At 46.9% G+C, this 21,483-nt stretch overlaps 1 long non-coding RNA gene across 1 annotated transcript; it reads left to right on the top strand.

Annotated features, from left to right (window-relative positions):
- Positions 1–50: 50 nt before the first annotated feature.
- On the top strand, positions 51–20,145 carry LOC137301007 (uncharacterized). Its single transcript, XR_010958214.1, has 3 exons — positions 51–215; positions 18,240–18,465; positions 19,556–20,145. It is a non-coding gene; the product is annotated as an uncharacterized lncRNA (long non-coding RNA).
- Positions 20,146–21,483: the final 1,338 nt, after the last annotated feature.

The following is a 21,483-nucleotide window of genomic DNA, read 5'->3' as shown; positions in this document are numbered from 1 at the left end:
CGTCCCTGCGATCAGAATGCCAGCTGACACTTGCTACCAAGGATCATACGTGAATAGTGGGAGGACTGAAGGGTACTGGGGTCTGCGGTACCATTCATCAGCGGTGAGCCTTCAGGAGGAGAGAGAACAGGAAAGAAAGAAAACACACAGAACAACGTACATAAGTACTTTAATTGCTGAACTGAGTTTTCTGCAGAAAAGGTAATATTTGTCCGGTAAGTAGAATTTCTATAGGCAATCTTTTAATTGATATTGGACTAGGAGAGTTAAATGATGATCGGGTCTTCACCTTTAATAAAAGTAAGAAAATGCATGTTTTCCCATGTAATTAATCATCTATTAACAAAATCATGGAAGTGGGCAGCTTCAAAACACATCGGGCTGAACTTTGCTGTGAGCAGCGAACGAGCGGCGCCAATCTTTTGTTAGACTAGCACTCGCCCATTGACTTTCTATGAGCTTTTGCACGGCCAGTTCCTGTAAATTAGAGATCAAAAAAAGTGCATCGCCCTCTACAGGGCATCTGGGACCTGTGTGAACAGGGCAAGCAGCTGTGTACCTCCTTAACCATTCAGATTGGAGCATTGTTAACGCGCAGTGCAGACTGAACCAGGAAGTGTAAGTTAGAATAATGAATTCAATGTCAAATCAGGTACAGGAAGCAAAATTTTTTTTTTTATTCGTTCATGGGATGTGGGCGTCGCTGGCGAGGCCAGCATTTATTGCCCATCCCTAATTGCCCTCGAGAAGGTGGTGGTGAGCCGCCTTCTTGAACCGCTGCAGTCCGTGTGGTGAAGGTTCTCCCACAGTGCTGCTAGGAAGGGAATTCCAGAATTTTGACCCAGCGATGATATATTTCCAAGTCGGGATGGTGTGTGACTTGGAGGGCAACGTGCAGGTGGTGTTGTTCCCATTGTACCTGCTGCTCTTGTCCTTCTAGGTGGTAGAGGTCGCGGGTTTGGGAGGTGCTGTCGAAGAAGCCTTGGCGAGTTGCTGCAGTGCATCCTGTGGATGGTACAAACTGCAGCCAGTAATAAATAAAGTGAGGGAAAGAAATATTGGATTAAGAGATAGGGTTAAAGGAGAAAAAGTAAGAAAAAATGTTTATTTAAATTCTTTTCGAATGTCCAACAATAATTAAAATCTGAAGGAATGAGACTCCACACAGAGAGGTTGTTTGGCAGTAATTAAGACTTATCAGGCCGTTAAAATGGTACTTAGATTTGAAATGACTTGACTTAACTTCTTTGGCGTGTTTAGTCCGTATCTGCGATGTCAGTACAGGAACTTCACGAACGGGGAGTCGGACAGCGAGATGCCGTTTTCGTGCAGCGTTTGGAGCAGCATCGCATCGCGGAGAGCAACTTCTGGATTTCCGCGTTAAACTGCGCGTGTGCGGTCGCCAGAAATTACTGTCCAATTTGCACATGAATAATGCTGAGCGCTGTCAGCCTCACCGTTATTTTCACAGCAAAATCCGGCCGATTATCTCTGAGAATGTGATCTTCCTGATGGGTCATTAATTACACATAAAAACTGGCAATTCACTTGCCTTTCAATTAAAGTGCAATTTCAGGATCGTAAATCTCTTCCAGCTGGTGTGAGAGTTTGATGTTTGTAATTTATCAGAAGCCGGTTACAGAAGACTGCAAATTAATTTTGTTCACAGGGAAAGGCTTCATCCAACGGTAACCCTAAAGGACAATTATGCTCTGCAGCACAATATGACAGAATAGGATTCAACAACTACCTGTGTTGCACATTGACAACTCAATATAAATAATGTTGCCATAAAATAGAACCATAAATCAGATGGATGAATGTTATTGATCTTGTCTGGTGAATAAAGCAAAGGAGTCAGTTAAAATCCTGGTTATTGCAGACAGCTTGTCCACACAATTGGGCCACGCTGCACACTCCAAGTGATAATAACGTAATATTTGACTCTTTATGTTAAATATACCCTCCAGGAAGGAGCTATTTGTTTAATAGAAGGTCATTCCATATCGATGCAGTTCTATGCAAATATTTGATTGCTTCAGTACGTCAAGCTGTCGCTTGAGGTAACTGCCTGGTTGCAAGCTCAAAACAGAATGTGCTAAAAAATGCCGACTTTCCCTGTCTCAACAACTTGGAAAAGCAACTAGAGAGAAAAAAAAAGCTTGTTCAGCTTGAAAGACTGATTAAATCATCCTTCTCTCAGCTCAGGCCTGTTGCTGGGCCTTTCCTTGTTTTTTCTCAACACTTAAAAAGTCGTCTTCACTTCTCTTTCTTAAAGCAGCATGCTTCAGGCTCTCGTGGGCCCCAAAGCTGCTGCGGTTGTGTGCCACATAAGGAGATATTAAGACAGGTGACCAAAAGCTTGGTCAAAGAGGTAGGTTTTAAGGAGCGTCTTAAAGGAGGAGAGAGAGGTCGAGAGGCGGAGAGGATTAGGGAGGGAGTTCCAGAGCTTAGGGCCTAGACAGCTGACTACAGGGTGTCACATTCATCCTTATGTGATCTATCAAATGAACTCGGGGCTCCAAATACTCATTTGTTTCAGTAAATGCGCTTTCAATGAGATCAAGTTGGGGAGTAAATGATGGCATTTTTCTGTCACAAGCAGCTTATCTTCCTCGAACACTTCTGGATAAAACTGTCTGCTTGTCAAACATTCAACACCCAACCACAAGATGGAGTGCAGAGGAGCAGTTGGGTCTCCTGGGACTAGCTTGGCAACAAGTAGAAGGAGCCGCAGATAAGAGAGTGGGTGGCAAGACAGTTCAACATCACAGCTCAGACAGCACACCTTGTACCTGGATAAGGGGTGGTTTCTTCCTTGTGTTTAGTTCATTACACTGTAATGTGCTTTTGCAGAACACATTGGTAAAATGTTTCTTGTGCTGCACCCCCCAAGGTAGATGGAGCAATACCTCACTTTGGTTTAATGCCATTCAAGTGTCATAGGTATGTGGGGGGGGGGGGTTGAACCCACCATTTTGGTTGCTCTGTTACACACTGAGCACAGCTGACACCAATTTTACTTTGTCACTTTACTGCTAACAGCAGCTCCACAGTCAGTGTCAAACCAAAAGTGTAAGCAGTGAGAGAAAGACTTACATTCGTGTAGCGCCTTTAAGGACCTGAGGACGTCCCAAGGTGGTGACTCTGCCTCGGGAGGTGGTCTGCCCTGCCAGAACAGCAAGTGCCTCCAGAGACCGCACCATCCCTTAAGGTAATATGAACAGAATAAGAGGCGGAGAAGACTGGCTCCTGGCGGGTTAAATGGCTCGGCCCATCCATTCAGGACAGTGATGTCTCACTAACCTGCACTGACTTTCCCCAGCCATTGGAGAAGGTATGGCTGCCAACTACTTGGCTGCAAATATCAACTTCCAAACAACGGCAGCTGCGTTCTGTGCTGTTCTGACTGCTGTCAAAACTGCATTACAATATAAACAGGAGAATTTCCCACAACACCGAGGCCCACTATTGGAAGCAGTTCTGGAATATAAATACATTAAAAACAAATTCTATTTGTATGGCACTTTGTCAAATCTCTCAGAATCATGCCAAAACACATTATTATGACAAATTATTTGGAAGTGTAGTTGCTGTTATTGTGTGATTAAGCACAGCAGCCATTTTTCTTTACACTGCAGGATCCCACAAACAGCAATGAGGTAAATAACCAGCTAATCTATTTTCGGTGAAGTTGGCTGAGGGACAAATGTTAGCCAGGACACCACTTAGCTCGTCTTCAAATCATTGAATGGGATTTTTGACATCCATCCAAAATGACAGACCTGTCCTCAGTCTAACATCTCACCCAAAGAACAGCCCCTCTGAATAAAGCGTTCCCTCAGTCCTGCGCTGAAACATCAGTCTACGTTAGATACTCACGTCCTGAAGTAGGGCTTCGAACCCATAACCTCCTGGTTCAAAGGTTAGAGTGATATCATTGAGCCAAGCTCACACTGAAGGGATAGCTTGACATGTTTGTACCCCCAAACCCCCCACCATGGTGCCTCACTCTCGAGGACATATACAGTATCAGGAATTCAGGCACTCACCTACATTTCCGGAATATTCTTTCCATGTGCAAAGCTCTTCCATGGAAGTGCAAACTTTTAAAGTTACCCCTTAATTGTATAACAGAACACAGGTCAGACTGTACAGTAACTTATATACACTCCTTCTTTGCCTAACACAAATTTTATAGCTTATATAATGATTACACAGGCTGGAACAGGGGACAAAGAGATGATTAAAACACAGAACTATTGCCTTATGCTTGAACCCTTTGCAAACTGCAGTGGAAATTCAACTTCAAAATCAAAAATCAAGTTTTGGTTTAATCCCATAAAATTATGAATAAAGCATTGTTTGGCTCCTTTAAAGCTAGAAATTAATAATACCACGTTTCAAAATCCCTTTTGTTATCAAATGAATGTTATAACTGTTAGTGGCTATTTCCAAAGACGTACTGAACTCCATTAAAGACTTAATTGCAAATGGGGGTCTGTGGGGAGAATGAGTGCATGTGTGTTGCATCATCAAACTGTCTGAAACACTCTCAGTAATACCATGCTTGTCCAACGGAGGACTCTGCAACACAAAACAGATCAATAGTCCTGCAGGCAGAGAGACTGCTGCTTTGTGCTGTGATTAGCATTTAGCTCCATCATAGCAGCCAACAGTCATGCTGTCACAGGAACACTGCACGGAAAGAAGTGCAATATTAAGCATGAGTACGTTTGCTTTTGCTCAGTAACACCGACTGTAACCAACAGGTGCCACTGAAATGAAGTTTTTCTGGGATATTATTCAAAACCCAAAATGCGTTCCCTGCACAATAAGTTTTTATTTACACATAAGAAGTATATACCTGGCAGGGGAGAGTTGTGAACGAGAAGGCGGATCTCCCAGGATCAGCAGGACGAGTAGAAACAGCTCTAACCTGTTTGTGGCTTTGCTGACGTAGAGGTGAATCTCAATGCTGGCCGGGGACTGGTCAAACACCTTTCTCCAGTAAGGTGAAAATGTTTTTATCTTCGTAGCGGACATGGCGACCAGAGCTTCCCGGGCGCGGGATGTGCAACATCGTCAGGCTGACCGCAAGGAACGGGTGAAGGACCCTCACCGTGGCAGCGGGACGTCTTTGTGAGGAAGGTTCTGTTGGAAGCCTGTGGATTCGAGGCCGCGGACGCCTTCTGCCTGCAGGACTTCCCGAGGAGCGGGTACTTCGACGTGGCTTTCAAGAGCGTCGAAGGCTGCCTGAAGATGCTCCAGGCCTTCAAGGAGAAGGGGAAGGAAGCATTGTTGTCGCTTCTCACCGCGGAACCGCTCTTCGCGTTCCCGCAGGAGAAGAAACGGACGCTAACGGTCCACGTGTTCAACCCGCACGTGCCCGTCGTGGATGTGCTGATGTTCCTCAAGAGAAACGTTGACGGAGCGGATCAGAGCATCAACATCCAGGACATACACGGGGTCTGGACCAGCAAGAGGAGCATCCAGGCCGATGGAAACACCATCCACCTCCCATCACGTTTCGTGACTGGGACGAGTCGTGGGTACACGGTGGTCCAAGGGCAGCCCAGCGTGTGTCGATCATGTGGCAAACCCGGGCACGAGGCGACTTCCTGCAAGGCGGTGATCTGCAGGAACTGCAGGAAGGAGGGCCACCAGACGCTGGACTGTCAGGAGGCCAAGTGCTGCAACCTGTGCGGAGAGGCTGGTCGCCTGTACAAGACCTGTCCAAACCGCAGAGTACAGGCAGCGAGAGGCAAGGTGACGCAGTAGAAGAGAGCAGCAGTCGAAACTGCCCAAAGGAAGGGCAGACCCCTCTCCCCCCCCCACTGTGATCCCACACGAAAGAGCCAAAGACCAGGAGGAGGACAAAGAGCAGGGAGAGTCGAGGAAAGCAGCCAAATCCCAACACCCAACCCTGGGACTTCCCCTGAGAACGCAGAGTCGACGGAAAGCGACTCAGGGATGGAAGAAGGATGGATGACACAGGGAAAGAAAAAGAGGAAGTCCCATAGGACCAGAGGTACGAATGCTAAAGGTGCTGCCAGCAGCAAGAGGAGCTTAGAGTCCCCAATGGACAACAGCGACCGCTCCTCGGCTAATGAACAAGGAAAAGGGGGGGAAACCCCACCTCCATCAAAGGAAGAGGCAAAATACAACGGTGACCAACGACACTGACAACGCTTCAGCTCCAGAAACCCGGGAGCAGCAACTCCCAGCACCGGGGAACCGGGAGCAGCGCTGCGCCCCCCAATTCCGGGACGCCAAGAGTAGCAACACGGAGAGCGAGGTCTCCCGACTCTAGGCAACCAGAAGCAGCACAACGGTGACGGCAGAGATACACCTGGTCCAGGCCAGACGGGTCCATCCGTTGCAGGATAGACTTCCTTTTTGTGTCCCCAATGCTCAAGGTCAGATCTACCAACACCCAGCCGGTGTTTTTCTCTGACTACTGCCTCCTACTGGCTGACTATCAATCGCAGGAGGACCAGAGGGCAGGTAGGGGGATATGGAAGCTGAACGGGAGAGTGTTGACCCCGGAGAATATTGAGGAATTAAAGAGGGATTTCATAGGATGGAGGACCGTGAAACCCCTCCTTGACTCCACGGTGCTCTGGTAGAAAGCAATCAAGGCCAGCATCAAGAGGTTCTTCATCCTCAAAAGGTGTTCAGGAGGCGAGAGAGAGACAGAGGGAAGTGTCACAAGACAGCTGCAGTCGATGGGGGTCGATGTCAGGGAGGAACTCGGAGAGGTGAAGGGCCAGCAAGCCTCACTCTTCGTCTCCGAGGCCTCAAAGATCAACTTCTGGTCCAGAGTCTGCTCCGTGGAGCAGGGCGAGAAGTGCTCGCGCTTCTTCTTCAAGAAGCTGCACAGAGAGACCTCTGTGATCAGCAGCCTGAAGGAGGACGACGGCTCGGTGACGTCTCTCTGGCCGACATACTGAGGATCATCCCTTCATGCCGGGCTGTATGATGTGAAGCCTACAGTCCTTCCTGTCCTCTATCACGGAAGTCTCAGGGGACAGCAAGCGGGAGAGCATGGATCGGCCACTGACCTTGGATGAGCTGACAAAGGCCATCCGGTCCTTCGAGAAGAGTAGGACTCCCGGAAGCGATGGCTTACCGGTTGAGTTGTACTCGGCTCTGTGGGACTGGATAGGCCCAGACCTGCTGGAAGTGTATGGGAGTATGCTTCTGGCAGGCAGCATGTCAGAGTCCACAAGGAAAGACATCATCACCCTCATCCACAAGCGGAAGGGGGAGAGGAAAGAAAAAAATTGGCGATTCATTTCCTTGCTAAATGTTGACTACAAGATTCTGTCTGAGGTCATCGCCAACAGGCTCAAGTCCGGTCTGGAGCGGGTAATCCACCTGGATCAGACCTGTACTGTACCCGGCACTAAGATCTCTGATAGCCTTGCGCTGCTCAGGGATACGATCGCCTACGTGCAAGATAGGGGGGTGAACACCTACCTCATCAGCCTGGACCAGAAGGCCTCTGACAGAATATCCCACATGAACATGATGGATGTGCTCACCAAAATGGGGTTTGGGGAAGGAATCTGCGATTGGATCTGACTGCTCTACACGGACATCTGTAGCGCAGTCCTAATCAACGGGTGGGAGTCAGAGAGCTTTCTGATCAGATTTGGAGTCAGGCAGAGCTGCCCTCTCTCCATGGTCTTGTTCATATGTTGTATTGAGCCATTTGCCGCGTCCATCAGGAATGGCGCAGGTATCAGGGGGGTGACAATCACAGACAGCGGAGGCTATCAGATTAAGGCTTCCCTGTACATGAATGACGTCCCCGTCTTTTGCTCCGATCAGCATTCGGTCCACAGACTGATGGGCATCTGCGACCGTTTTGAGCTGGCCTCGGGGACCAGAATGAACCGAAGTAAGAGCGAGGCCATATTCTTTGTCAGGTGGGAGACCCAATCCTTTGTCCCCTTCACCGTCAGTCCCGACTACCTGAAGGTGCTGGGGGTCTGGTTCGGGGGGGCCCCTGGCCTGCGCCAAAAACTGGGAGGAGCAGATCGCCAAGGCCAAACAAAAGCTGGTATATGGGTGGGGTACTCCCCCCAATAACCCGCAGGACCCTGTGATAAGGTGTGAGGTGCTCAAGGTGTTGCTCTATGTGGCCAGGGTCTGGTCCATTCCCCACAGCTCCGTTGTCACAGGCACCCGAGCTATCTTCCACTTTGTCTGGAGGTCCAAGGTAGAACACGTCCGCAGTGTCACCATGTAGAAGACCCCAGTCAAAAGGTGGGGAAGAGCATCCCCAACTCTGCTCTGATCCTGATGGCACCCTTGTGTGTGGCTGCATCAGGAAATGTGTAGAGCCCCAGTATGCAAACACCAAGTGTCACTACGTGCTGTGTTTCTACCTGTCCAACACACTGAGAAGGCTGGGTCTGGCCACGCTGGCCGAGCAAACGCAGGACGTCCCGTCCATCTGGACCATACCCCACCACCTGTCCCAGGCGGAGAAATTCCTGAGGAGGAACCCCTTCAACCACAAGGCAGACAGCAGTCGACACAGAACGTTCTGGGGGTCCTGCAGGGAAAGGAAAGGGTGGATCCAATTGGGCAGTTCCCCGACCAGACAGTCGATGCCATTCGGCAGAACGTCTCGTCATCGAAACTGACCAACAGGCACCAGGATGTAGCCTGGATGGTGGTGAGAAAGGCCCTCCCAGTGCGATACTTCCAACATGCACGGCATCTCAGCACCACCGTGAGCTGCCCTCGAGGCTGCGGCAGGGACGAGACCTTGGTGGACTGCCCCTTCATGCAGAAGGTATGGAAAGAGATGCGTTGGTATCTGTCCTGATTCACCCCAAACAGCTCGGTAACACAGGACGTTATGTTCTATGGGCTGTTTCCCGGGACGCACACTGAGACAGACATCAACTGCTGCTGGGGGACCATCAACTCGGTGAAGGAGGCCCTTTGGTCCGCCCGAAACCTGCTGGTCTTCTAACTGAAGGAGCTGTCCACGACCGAGTGTTGCTGACTGGCACACTCCAAGGTCCAGGAATACGTGCTGTGGGAAACACTGAAGCGAAGTGTGGCCTACGCAAAGGCACCATGGAGAAAGGCAACTGTGTAAGGCCATCCCACCATGTATTGTACAGAATGTGTTAGAATTTACGTATTGTGTTTTGAATCGTAATGACGGGATCGGAGTGTGTACGATATGTACTGTACTGTTTTGAACTGTAATTGTATATTTACTTTGAACTGTACATATCCTTAAATTTTATGAAATAAAGTATATTTTGAAATAAAAAGAAACCAAGTATATAATTTACCATTAGGCAAGGGATGTCCTATAATCCCATGTATCTGAGAGTCAATGAAATAATTTGGGAAACATTTTGTACTGTTCTTTTCCATTGGGATGGCTGGCCAGTTGGTTTGAGTGTTGGTGAGACTAAAGATCTGACTCTGCCAGCTGGCTGATATATTCCCCCACTTGCCACGAAAATAATTTCCCCCTTTTCCTCTTCGTCACTCCATCATGGAAGTGCTGGGGAGAGCATCTTACAAGCCACCATTCTGATTCAAGTTGACACTGGAAGGGAACATCATGATGTCACATCAGGGCAGCTCCATCCAATATCACAGCAGTTGTAAAAGAAGGAAAGGTTTGTGTTGGTATAACACCTTATCACATCTCTCAGAGATCCCTCAATACGTTTCATACAATGACTTTCTTTTGAAATCATTGATTGTTGTTATGTAAGCAAATATGGTAGCCATTTTGTATAGCATTCTACATATGACATATATTGGTTATGACACTTATCTAAGGAAAGATCCAGTCTCATAACCCACTCCTCGCAGGCTGGAGATCCAACAAACAGTAATAAGATGAATAACAAATTAATGTTTTTGATGGTATTGGTTAAGGGAGTAACGTTGACCAGGGCACCACATGAAGTCACTGTTCTTCAACTAGTGCCAAGAAATTTGTAACATCCACCTGAGTCATTGGAACAATTAGACACGGGGCCTCAATTTAACTATTTCGCTGAAGGATGGTGCCTGTGACAGTGCAACACACCAGCAGTATGGCCGGAGTTATTTGCTCAAGTCCCTGATTGGGGCTTGGACCTCCAACCTTCTTACTCAAAGGCGTGAGTGCTACCAAGTGAGCCAAACTGATATTTAAAATAATTAAAAATAAAGGTGTGACTGAAAGACCCTACTGGTATTATCATTATCTTTCTTCACAACCATTAGAGATTATAAATTGATTCAAGAGAATCTATTTCTTCAACTTTGTGTTTCGTGGAGGCTCATGTTCACAACTCTTAACATTTGCCATGTTCTCATTTTTTTTAGGTTTATAATTTTTCCCAATTGACTCTCTCCTCGAATGTGTACCCCCTTTTACCTCACCAGTGTGCTACTGGTCCCTATTGGCCCATTAGAGAGCCAATAGAATCATAGAATCATTCAGCACAGAAGGAGGCCATTTGGCCCATCGTGCCTATGCCGACTCTTTGAAAGAGCTATCCAATTAGTCCCACTCCCCTGCTCTTTCCCCACAGCCCTGCAATTTTTCCCCTTCAAGTATTTATCCAATTCCCTTTTGAATGTTACTGTTGAATCTGCTTCCACCGCCCTTTCAGGCAGTGCATTCCAGATCATAACAACTCGTTGCCTAAAAAAAATTCTGCTCAACTCCCCTCTGGTTCTTTTGCCAATTATCTTAAATCTGTGTCCTCTGGTTACTGACCCACCTGCCAGTGGAAACAGATTCTCCAGATTTACTCTATCAAAACATCTCAGAATTTTGAACCCTTCGATTAAATCTCCGATTAACCTTCCCTACTCTAAGGAGAACAATCTTCTTTCGCCTCTGAAGTTCCCCATCCCTGGTAACATTCTAGTAAATCTCCTCTGTGCTCTTCCAAGGCCTTGACATCCTTCCTAAAGTGTGGAATAAATAGGAAGGAGGAAAGCATTGTACATTCCTATAAGGTGCTTTATTAACACCTAAGGTATCAGCAGCATTAACACACTGTGCCCCAGGTCACAATAACACTGTGTTGATCCTGAATATTGCCTCCTTCAATTCATCATTGTCATGTGTCACATCTTATCTAATTCAAAGAAATAAGGTTTCTGGTAATACGATGATATTGGTGATATCTCAGCCACTAATGTGATAAATGAGGCTGCGTAGATAAGAAATGACAACATCATCAATGGGTTCTGGTTAGCCCCATGAGAAGAAATCCTAATCAGATCTGTTGGATAAAACACTTATCCAAGGAACAAGCCCAGCCTTATAACCCAGTCCTAGCTGGTTGTCTAGATGAACAGGACTTGAACAAAATGGATGGCACACGAAGCAGAGAGATTATCTGTGTAGGATGGTCTCCATTAGGAATGGAGTTTCCAGTTTCCTGCCCACATCCGAAGACCTGACACTTATTTTAATTACCTATGAAGGATGTAAGGGCTGAGAGGTTTTTAAATTCTGGTCCCAGTTCGGGAATTTAATCGACTGAGCTACCCAATATATAAGGGAATTGTTGGATTTGACACTTATCCAGTGAGTGGAGCTGACTGAGCAACGAGCGAGGGATTAAACTAGGAGTGTCTTATGAGACCATTTTTCTCCCCTTGAATATATATCTCATCTAACAAGTTCCTAACAAGTTTTCTGTTCTTATCTTGGGTAAAATATGGGCATATTTAAGCTATGAATGAAGGAAACCTAAAATAGCTAGTCTTTCTAAGATGGCTGAGAGGCTTGAAGCTAAGATTGTGTAGAAGTTTTCATGCTTTAGAAATAATGTTTACAGGCAACCTTGGAGCAGTCATTTTGTAACATCATGAAGTTCCTTTCCAGTATCATGTAGTAACACTTTGATTGCCTTGACAACGGGCAGTTGGAAAGATTATCTGTAATCACCAGGCATTGTTCTCTGACTATAAATGCGGTAACCTTCAAGGAATCCCACACTTCACCTGACGAAGGAGAAAGCCTCCGAAAGCTTGTGATTTTCAAATAAAACTGTTGGACTATAACCTGGTGTTGTAAGATTCCTTACAGTATCATGTAGTCAGCATATCTGGACGGTATGATGGGGTTTGGAGGGGGAAAGACTCTCACTGTAAATCGACATTGGGTTTCATGGGTAACAAGCTGGGGGAATGTGTCCATATTCTTCATTATTGTCCATAATTTTTTTCCCTACAACAGTAACAACACTTCAAAAGTACTTCATCGGCTGTAACGCGCTGTGGGACTTCCTGAGGCACTTCATAAATGCAAGTTTTTGCTTTAATTCTTTAGCATTTATGGAGACTTGCGGTCGGCAGGGTTAGATCTTTAGCCCCACTAACACTCGAAACTAAGCTGACCGATGGAACCACTAACTAGCCCTGTGGAAAACAGTGGTACAAAATGCTCCACCAGAAAAAAACATTTAATTGCCTCTCAGCTGAGAAAACCAGGATGTCAGTGCAATTATCCTCGACGGCATGGACCTTGTGCGCAAGTGAACGGGCATCCTGGAGACAAATGCGGAGAGGGTTGCAATGCTTGATCCGCAGGCAGAGTTCAAGGGGATAATGATGGATGGGGTGAGGAGGAGGTGAAGCAGGTTGGTGGGGTTAGGCCCCAGATCACGCCCCGGGCGGGAAGGTTGACGAAAGAGGAGGATGAGGCAGTTGGGATTGTTGCTCATAAGGAGGCAGTGACGGGTACCTTGATGGACCCTTCGGAGAATTCCACGAGAAGCAGAGAGGGTAGGTGTGGACTCATTGAAGGGGGATTCAAGCTTGGAACAGAGGCTAAGATGGGAGGAAGGCATGGGAATAGTTGTGGGGTTGGGGTAGGGATTGGGGGGCAAAGTTCCCAAAAAAAGGAGGAATGAAAGATGGAATGACTGGGTGACAGGAAGGGGAGGGGAAAAGAGAGAAGAGCCCGAGAGGAGCCAATAGAACAAAAAAGGGAAACAGAAGTGATGGGCTTGGGTCTGGAGCCACAGCCAAAATGCGCATGTGAGTGGACATGAAGGGAATTCAGGTTACATTGGGATGGCAGAGATTGGAAGAGACATTCCCTGGTCATAAACAGAGGGCCATCCCCCTTACTCCAGGTGCCTGGTATTGATTGGATAAAAACTCGCTACACTCGGTACCTTAATGCTACAATATCCAATTAACCAATTGACAGCCGCAGGGGCAAAAGTTCACGAGGTCAACAAGCCCACTGAACACCAAAGCACATAAACTCAACAAAAGTTGTCCTTTTTTTAAAATGAGTCGTTTCAATTTCTTATTAAAACCTACTGGTTCAGAACTCTTTCAGACGAAAGAAAATGATCTCCTTCGAGCTATACTTTGCCCTTTTTGTTTGATCAATGATATTGAATTAAGTCTGCAATGAAAATTTTCCTTCAAATTAATTCACAATTATACAAACCGATATATCTTACATCTATGTGGCAGATTTTTATATCAAAAGTAATTAAAATCCCACATATCCTGTGTATTGGACCCGCCTGTCTCGTGTCTGAAACCTTCCTGTTGGCTGCCAGCCATAGATTTTTTACTGTGGGGGATCATGCCTGTAGTGTCAGCCAGACCTACAGGGGTAGAGGTTGGTAGGCATTGCACCCGTTTTTCAGGTGTTTAATGGGCGCTAATCATACCAATTTAGCATTGGGATGGACTGCGCCCAACCTGCACAGGTATTGGTCCCACTTAAATTTGTGGGGACCATGTTTAAGGGGGATGCCTAAATCAGGCGTCAGGGCCCTGAAGTATGTTAACGAAGGGCCTAACGCCTGTTGAAGGATTCCTCATCTAAATTAGTTCCCGCCTCAGGATTGTTGAGTGGCCCCCCAGTGGCTGCCAACCTCAGGTAAGTTTTTTAATTTAAAAAAAATAACCCTTTCTATGGTGCCAGGAGAAGCAGGAGTGCTCTCCCGAACTCCACAGTCCTGAAGATTGCCCCCCCACCCCACATTGCCCGATCTGTCCTCTCTCCTGGAACTTACAGAGGACCACTGCCAGTGACCTGAAATTGATTTTTCTCCAATGGGGTGCGCTGCCGATGGATGCACTGACTCTCACTGGGGTATTGTTCCCCCGGCACTGACTCTCACTGGTGTACAGTTCCCCCGGCACTGACTCTCACTGGGGTACAGTTTCCCTGGCACTGACTCTCACTGGGGAACAGTTCCCCTGGCACTGACTCACACTGGGGAACAGTTCCCCTGGCACTGACTCTCACTGGGGAACAGTTTCCCTGGCACTGACTCTCACTGGGGTACAGTTCCCCTGGCACTGACTCTCACTGGGGTACAGTTCACCTGGCACTGACTCTTATTGGGGAACAGTTCCCCCGGCACTGACTCTCACTGGGGTACAGTTCCCCCGGCACTGACTCTCACTGGTGTACAGTTTCCCTGGCACTGACTCTCACTGGGGAACAGTTCCCCTGGCACTGACTCTCACTGGGGAACAGTTCCCCTGGCACTGACTCTTATTGGGGAACAGTTCCCCTGGCACTGACTCTCACTGGGTTACAGTTCAGCTGGCACTGACTCTTATTGGGGAACAGTTTCCCTGGCACTGACTCTCACTGGGGTACAGTTCCCCTGGCACTGACTCTCACTGGGGTACAGTTCCCCTGGCACTGACTCTCACTGGGGTACAGTTCCCCTGGCACTGACTCTCACTGGGGAACAGTTTCCCTGGCACTGACTCTCACAAGGTTACAGTTCACCTGGCACTGACTCTTATTGGGGAACAGTTTCCCTGGCACTGACTCTCACTGGGGTACAATTCCCCTGGCACTGACTCCCACTGGGGAACAGTTCCCCTGGCACTGACTCTCACTGGGGAACAGTTCCCCTGGCACTGACTCTCACTGGGGTACAGTTCCCCTGGCACTGACTCTCACTGGGGTACAGTTCCCCTGGCACTGACTCTCACTGGGGAACAGTTTCCCTGGCACTGACTCTCACTGGGGTACAATTCCCCTGGCACTGACTCCCACTGGGGAACAGTTCCCCTGGCACTGACTCTCACTGGGGAACAGTTCCCCTGGCACTGACTCTCACTGGGGTACAGTTCCCCTGGCACTGACTCTCACTGGGGTACAGTTTCGCTGGCACTGACTCTCACTGGGGTACAGTTCACCTGGCACTGACTCTTATTGGGGAACTGTTCCCCTGGCACTGACTCTCACTGGGTTACAGTTCACCTGGCACTGACTCTTATTGGGGAACAGTTTCCCTGGCACTGACTCTCACTGGGGTACAGTTCCCCTGGCTCTGACTCTCACTGGGGTACAGTTCCCCTGGCACTGACTCTCACTGGGGTACAGTTCCCCTGGCACTGACTCTCACTGGGGTACAGTTCCCCTGGCACTGACTCTCACAGGGTTACAGTTCACCTGGCACTGACTCTTATTGGGGAACAGTTTCCCTGGCACTGACTCTCACTGGGGTACAATTCCCCTGGCACTGACTCCCACTGGGGAACAGTTCCCCTGGCACTGACTCTCACTGGGGAACAGTTCCCCTGGCACTGACTCTCACTGGGGTACAGTTCCCCTGGCACTGACTCTCACTGGGGTACAGTTTCGCTGGCACTGACTCTCACTGGGGTACAGTTCCCCCGGCACTGACTCTCACTGGTGTACAGTTCCCCTGGCACTGACTCTCACTGGGGTACAGTTCCCCCGGCACTGACTCTCACTGGGGTACAGTTTCCCTGGCACTGACTCTCACTGGGGTACAGTTTCCCTGGCACTGACTCTCACTGGGGTACAGTTCCCCTGGCACTGACTCTCACTGGTGTACAGTTCCCCTGGCACTGACTCTCACAGGGTTACAGTTCACCTGGCACTGACTCTTATTGGGGTACAGTTCCCCCAGCACTGACTCTCACTGGGGTACAATTCCCCTGGCACTGACTCTCACTGGGGTACAGTTCCCCCGGCACTGACTCTCACTGGGGTACAGTTCCCCCGGCACTGACTCTCACTGGGGTACAGTTCCCCCGGCACTGACTCTCACTGGTGTACAGTTTCCCTGGCACTGACTCTCACTGGTGTACAGTTCCCCTGGCACTGACTCTCACTGGGGTACAGTTCCCCTGGCACTGACTCTCACTGGGGAACAGTTTCCCTGGCACTGACTCTCACAGGGTTACAGTTCACCTGGCACTGACTCTTATTGGGGAACAGTTTCCCTGGCGCTGACTCTCACTGGGGTACAGTTCCCCCGGCACTGACTCTCACTGGGGTACAGTTCCCCTGGCACTGACTCTCACTGGGGAACAGTTTCCCTGGCACTGACTCTCACTGGGGAACAGTTTCCCTGGCACTGACTCTCACAGGCTTACAGTTCACCTGGCACTGACTCTTATTGGGGAACAGTTCCCCCGGCACTGACTCTCACTGGGGTACAGTTCCCCTGGCACTGACTCTCACTGGGGTACAGTTTCCCTGGCACTGACTCTCACTGGGGTACAGTTTCCCTGGCACTGACTCTCACTGGGGTACAGTTCCCCTGGCACTGACTCTCACTGGGGTACAGTTCCCCTGGCACTGACTCTCACTGGGGTACAGTTCCCCTGGCACTGACTCTCACTGGGGTACAGTTCCCCAGGCGCCAGCTACCCCTCGAGTGGCCATTCTGCATGCCTGAGCCCGGACAATGTCACGTGATCAATTATCACATGACCAAATGCCACGTGATTAACCTCCAGGAATACATCCCACCAGAGTTGGTAACCCTCCCTGGAGCACTTTTAATTCTATTTTTAATTTCTTACTGCAACAGCTGTGCATTCTCCAACATTTCCTGATGTGAAAATAATGCTCCACAATTATTACATGAGGATATTAATCATTTTATGACCTGGGATGAGCTGCTCGATCACATGACCACCAATATTTCCAGTTTCTGTTTTAAATTGTAAGGAGATTATATATTAAAATACAATCATTTCCCATTTGACTTTCTATCCATTTTGTCTATTATCACTAATTGGGGTGTACTTCCAGTGTTTGGACTATTGTTAAAGAATAGATTCCTTAATGAAAAATGTCTGTTAACAGGAAATACATGCTGCTGAGAGCAGAATAATGTGACTGAAATTCTGGAGGTTGCTTCAACTGAGACTCTGGAGGCCAATATTTGAATTTTCATGGCGTACATTAATTATTTTTAATGATACCTTTCTTGAAAGTAATTGCAGCATAGAGTCGTGTTTTGTGGCAGCTTTGGAGCTCTGAATGGTTTTGAAGACAGCGACGTTATTGGAAACAGAAATGGCCTCCTGAGACTCAAAGTGGCATTGACACTAATTCTCCAGTGCAACAGGGGGGGTTTGTGGAATTCGTTGCAATCATTGCACTGTAAGCGAATCTTAACAAATGGACTAATTATGTCAATTGTCTTCTGTCAGGTCTATTCCCAGCTGATTTTTGTGCTTTTACCAAAAATAAAGGAAAAAAAAATCTGAAATGATTTATTTTTTGAAGCGAAGTATAATCTAATAGCAGCACGCATAGCAAGAAGGTCACAACTTCACAACAAAAATAATATCAAGCAAGAAAAACAAGGAAAGCAACTAGAGCAACATCAGCCACAAAACAAAATAATAGCGGCAACAGCAACAAAACAGCAATTAAAACAACAGGAACAAGAGAAACGCCAAAGGGAACAATTATTTACATTTATGTAGTATCTTTAATTTAGTAAACAACTCAAAGTGCTTCTCCGAGGAGAAATGGGTGGCAACCAGTAGTGGAAGAATTAGGAGAGGGGATTAAATGCATGGTGGAAGAGGGAGGTCTTGTGTCAGCTCCTAAAGGTGGCAGAGAGGTGACAAGGCAGAGAGGTTCAGGAGGGTTTGGCCAGGGTATAAGGCCAAGGATGCAGAGGGCTCTGCAATAGAATGTGGCAGAGGGAATGACCGATGTACAGGAGTCATAAGATCAGAGGATGCAAACTGCAACATAAGGCTGGAGGAAGCTGTTATATTATGTTATGTATATCGAATGAGAAAAGACCATCAGGTCCAAGTGCACTTTACTTGTAGCCATTTTAGGAATCTTCTCTCAAAAATTCCTCTCTAACCCCTCGAAGGTGATCAAGCAAGCCCCAGGAGACCCCAAGCCCGTTAGTTATTTCCCAGAATAATTTATCTTACCTTCCTTCTGCCGTGATCATATTGTTTTTCAGAAGTGCGTCGAATGCATTTTTGAAGGAGTCAGTCTTCCCTACCATGACTGGAATCCTGTTCTACTGATCGATCATCCCAAGAAAAGTGCACTGGACACATCAAAGCCTACAGGCCCCGACAACATCCCGGCTGTAGTGCTGAAGATCTGTGTTCCAGAACTAGCCGCGCCCCCAGCTAGTACAGTTACAACACTGGTGTCTACCGACAATGTGGAAAATTGCCCAGGTATGCCCTGCCCACAAATCCGATAATTGATCCTTTCTTTATAACTCAAAATAATAACATCTAAGGTACTGAGACATAACTGTTTGCCAAATGGTCCAGTTGAAGGCTAATAGCATTTGAAACAAATGGGTTGAGCGGAAAGAGATCCAAAAAGTACAATAATATATGCTGAAACCATATTAGGATCTAATTGGCCTCAAACATGGCGTGTGTCTGATTGACTAGACTTGCTCCGAGTGCTATGTTCTTAGCTCAGCTAACTGATCTATAGGTCCTCATAGAGATAGGGCCAGCAGTGAAAAGACGTGACACATTCCTAAGTTATGCCCACCCTAAAATGTTATGTCTGTCTCCATATAAACAGTAATAAAGAGCAATAACTGTGAGTTAACACTACTTCTGAAAACAGTGTTTGTGAAAATCATATTTTGTTCATAGTTCAGGCTTTCTCCCCTAAAATTTTTTTTCTCCCCTTTAAGAATCTGACTGTACTTTGTGATTTTTGATAGTTATAATAACTGGTGTTAGCAGCAGATTGCACAAAAACCTTATCAGCTTAAGATGAAGTACAACTGAGGTTACCAATATCGCACAGCGCCATTTCAGCCTAAAAAGCTTTGTGCCCCTGGCATATCAAGCACATTTATGGTGCTTCATTTCTCTCGCTTTTCATTAGGAGACAACCGTCGACTCCAGCAGGGAGAATTATTGCCAATCTTGGCTGCTATAAGCCTGCTGGGGACACAGATATGGGCACTGGAGATGTAATGAGTCTCTGAGGGGTTTCCAGAAGGGCCTGAAAGGATCATTCCATGTTCCTTCAAATGAAGGGCATTTCACTCTCCGTAGTTAGGGAGCACTGTTCAATTAAGCCTCGCTCAGCAGCTCTTGCACACTTCTAACACATATAAATCCTTCTCTGTAAGTATTCTTACACGTTGATGTGAAACCATGAGAATCTCATTGATTTTTCAAATATATGATTGCCTGAAGTAAAATTCTTAGGTAAAAATATTGGCTCCATGAAGCATAACCCTGGCAAACATTCACTCACTAATAAATTCTGTTCTCTTCGATTTTTCCTTCTCAGCAATATCACCCTGTATTGACTCAGCCTGATACAAATGTCCAATGGTGGTAAATGAGGACTATGCCGGGGACTGAAGCCATGAAGCTCAGCATTCCAGCAAGAGTTTGCAGAGAACCAAAGAGGCGGCAATAGAATGAGAAGTGATTGCAAGAAAGCTGAAAACACTACGGCACCAACTGCCACTAAGTCTGGAGGCATAGACGTGGAAGAAGGGAAGCTAGGCCCAAGCATGGACAAAACAGGCCTTCAGGTAGTAAGACAGTTGGACGAATGGCTCACAAAACCTACAACTTTGTACACAAAATCTCGGTTCCAATAAAATGCTGTACATTTATCATACACTTAGAAATTAAATATAAAAATTACGATCGCAGGTTTGACAATGCTTCACAGGGATGGAACATTGCTGAAATAGATATTCCTGGGCTTGTCATCTTACCTCCATATGGCTGGTCGACAGCGGGACTGATACAGGCCCAGGGGCAGGTTGGCTCTCCACCCTTTTGGGCATAGTATGTCGCTATAGGGAAAAATACAGGGATTTAAAGGGAATATGCAAATATTGTATTCTGCCCTTTCAGTCTGCTCCAGTAAAACTGGCAAAATCCGGGTCACTATGGCTTTTTGGACAATTGTTTCCTGAGGTTCTTGTTTATATTTCGACTAAAATGTGATTATAAATTTGAAAGTCAGTGAAAAACGAAAAAAATTCTGAGGTTGCAGAGTAAAACCTCAAAATGTTAATCATAGCTGCCAGTTTGCCAGAAAAGTAAAACACTCCCAAACTGTCCTCAAGTATGTCTCACCCTCCATTAATATAGAAAATAGTTTCAGTTCTGACAGAGATTTTATTTCCTAAGTACATGTCAAATTTTATTGTCACAGGTATTGTGACAAATTTTATTGTCCCCTGCTCCCAATGGACAGTTACACTGATGGGCCTGACTCTCTAACCTGCTTATCTATTCAGCCCCTGACATCATCCGATAGAATAGTTGATACAAAAAGGAGGGGGAGGAGAGATATGTTAATAATTTAAGATGTAAAATTGAATTTATGAAGAGAATTGACAAAAGCCAATCCGGGCATCTTGTTCCCTGTGGTGAAGATTCCAATTCCAAGGTACGCGAGTTAAAACTAGGAATAAGAAGGGAAGTGAGGTGGAATGCTTTCATGCAAAGGTAACAGAGTTATAGCAGAAGTTATCGAGGAAGACTGTTGAAGCGGATAGGCTCAAGCTGCAATTATTTTGTGAAGAGAAGAGATTGAGGGAAATAGGAACTGTCACTTCTTCGATTTTTAGTGAAAAAGTAGATGCGAATATGAAGGGTAAAATCGGTACATATTACCTATGGTGAGACAGCAGATAGGTGGGATTGATATGTGGGATAGGGATGAGCTTGTAGGGTGTTAATAATCCTATCCTGTTTGTAAAACTGATTAGGGTGGAAATGGTGTTGCTGATGTCATTGTATGAACGTGTATCAAAATCTTCTATTTCATCAGATGGATTGACCCATTATAAATAAACAGGTTAACGCCTCCATTAAAATAGCAGAGAGAAATATTTATACCAGTGCTTTACTTGTCTGGACGATACTGGACGGGTCTGAGGCCCTTATAGGGCCGATGAGAAAATGCTAATTTTCCTCTGAAGGGAAAGATCACCGTTCATTATAAAAGCCTTGGTAAGGCCAGTACGAGACCGACATCAGCTCTCAGCTGCCGAGGGTCCCCCAGGTCTGTTGGCGGTGGATTGGGTGGAATTCCCAGGAATGCACCCACACACGCCCCCAAAGCAGTACTTTGGTGTGGGGCCATGGACAGACGACTCACCCGCTCCTCCACCAATCACCCCTCCCTTGTGGGTGATCCGACCAACATTCCCCCTTGAACTCCACCTGAATTTCAGAGCCGCAATAGAATTT

The sequence above is a fragment of the Heptranchias perlo genome, chromosome 32, assembly GCF_035084215.1.
Source record: "Heptranchias perlo isolate sHepPer1 chromosome 32, sHepPer1.hap1, whole genome shotgun sequence".
In the NCBI taxonomy this organism is placed as follows: domain Eukaryota; kingdom Metazoa; phylum Chordata; class Chondrichthyes; order Hexanchiformes; family Hexanchidae; genus Heptranchias; species Heptranchias perlo.
Note: the sequence above shows the minus strand (reverse complement) of the source record. Positions and strands in the feature narration are given on the sequence as shown.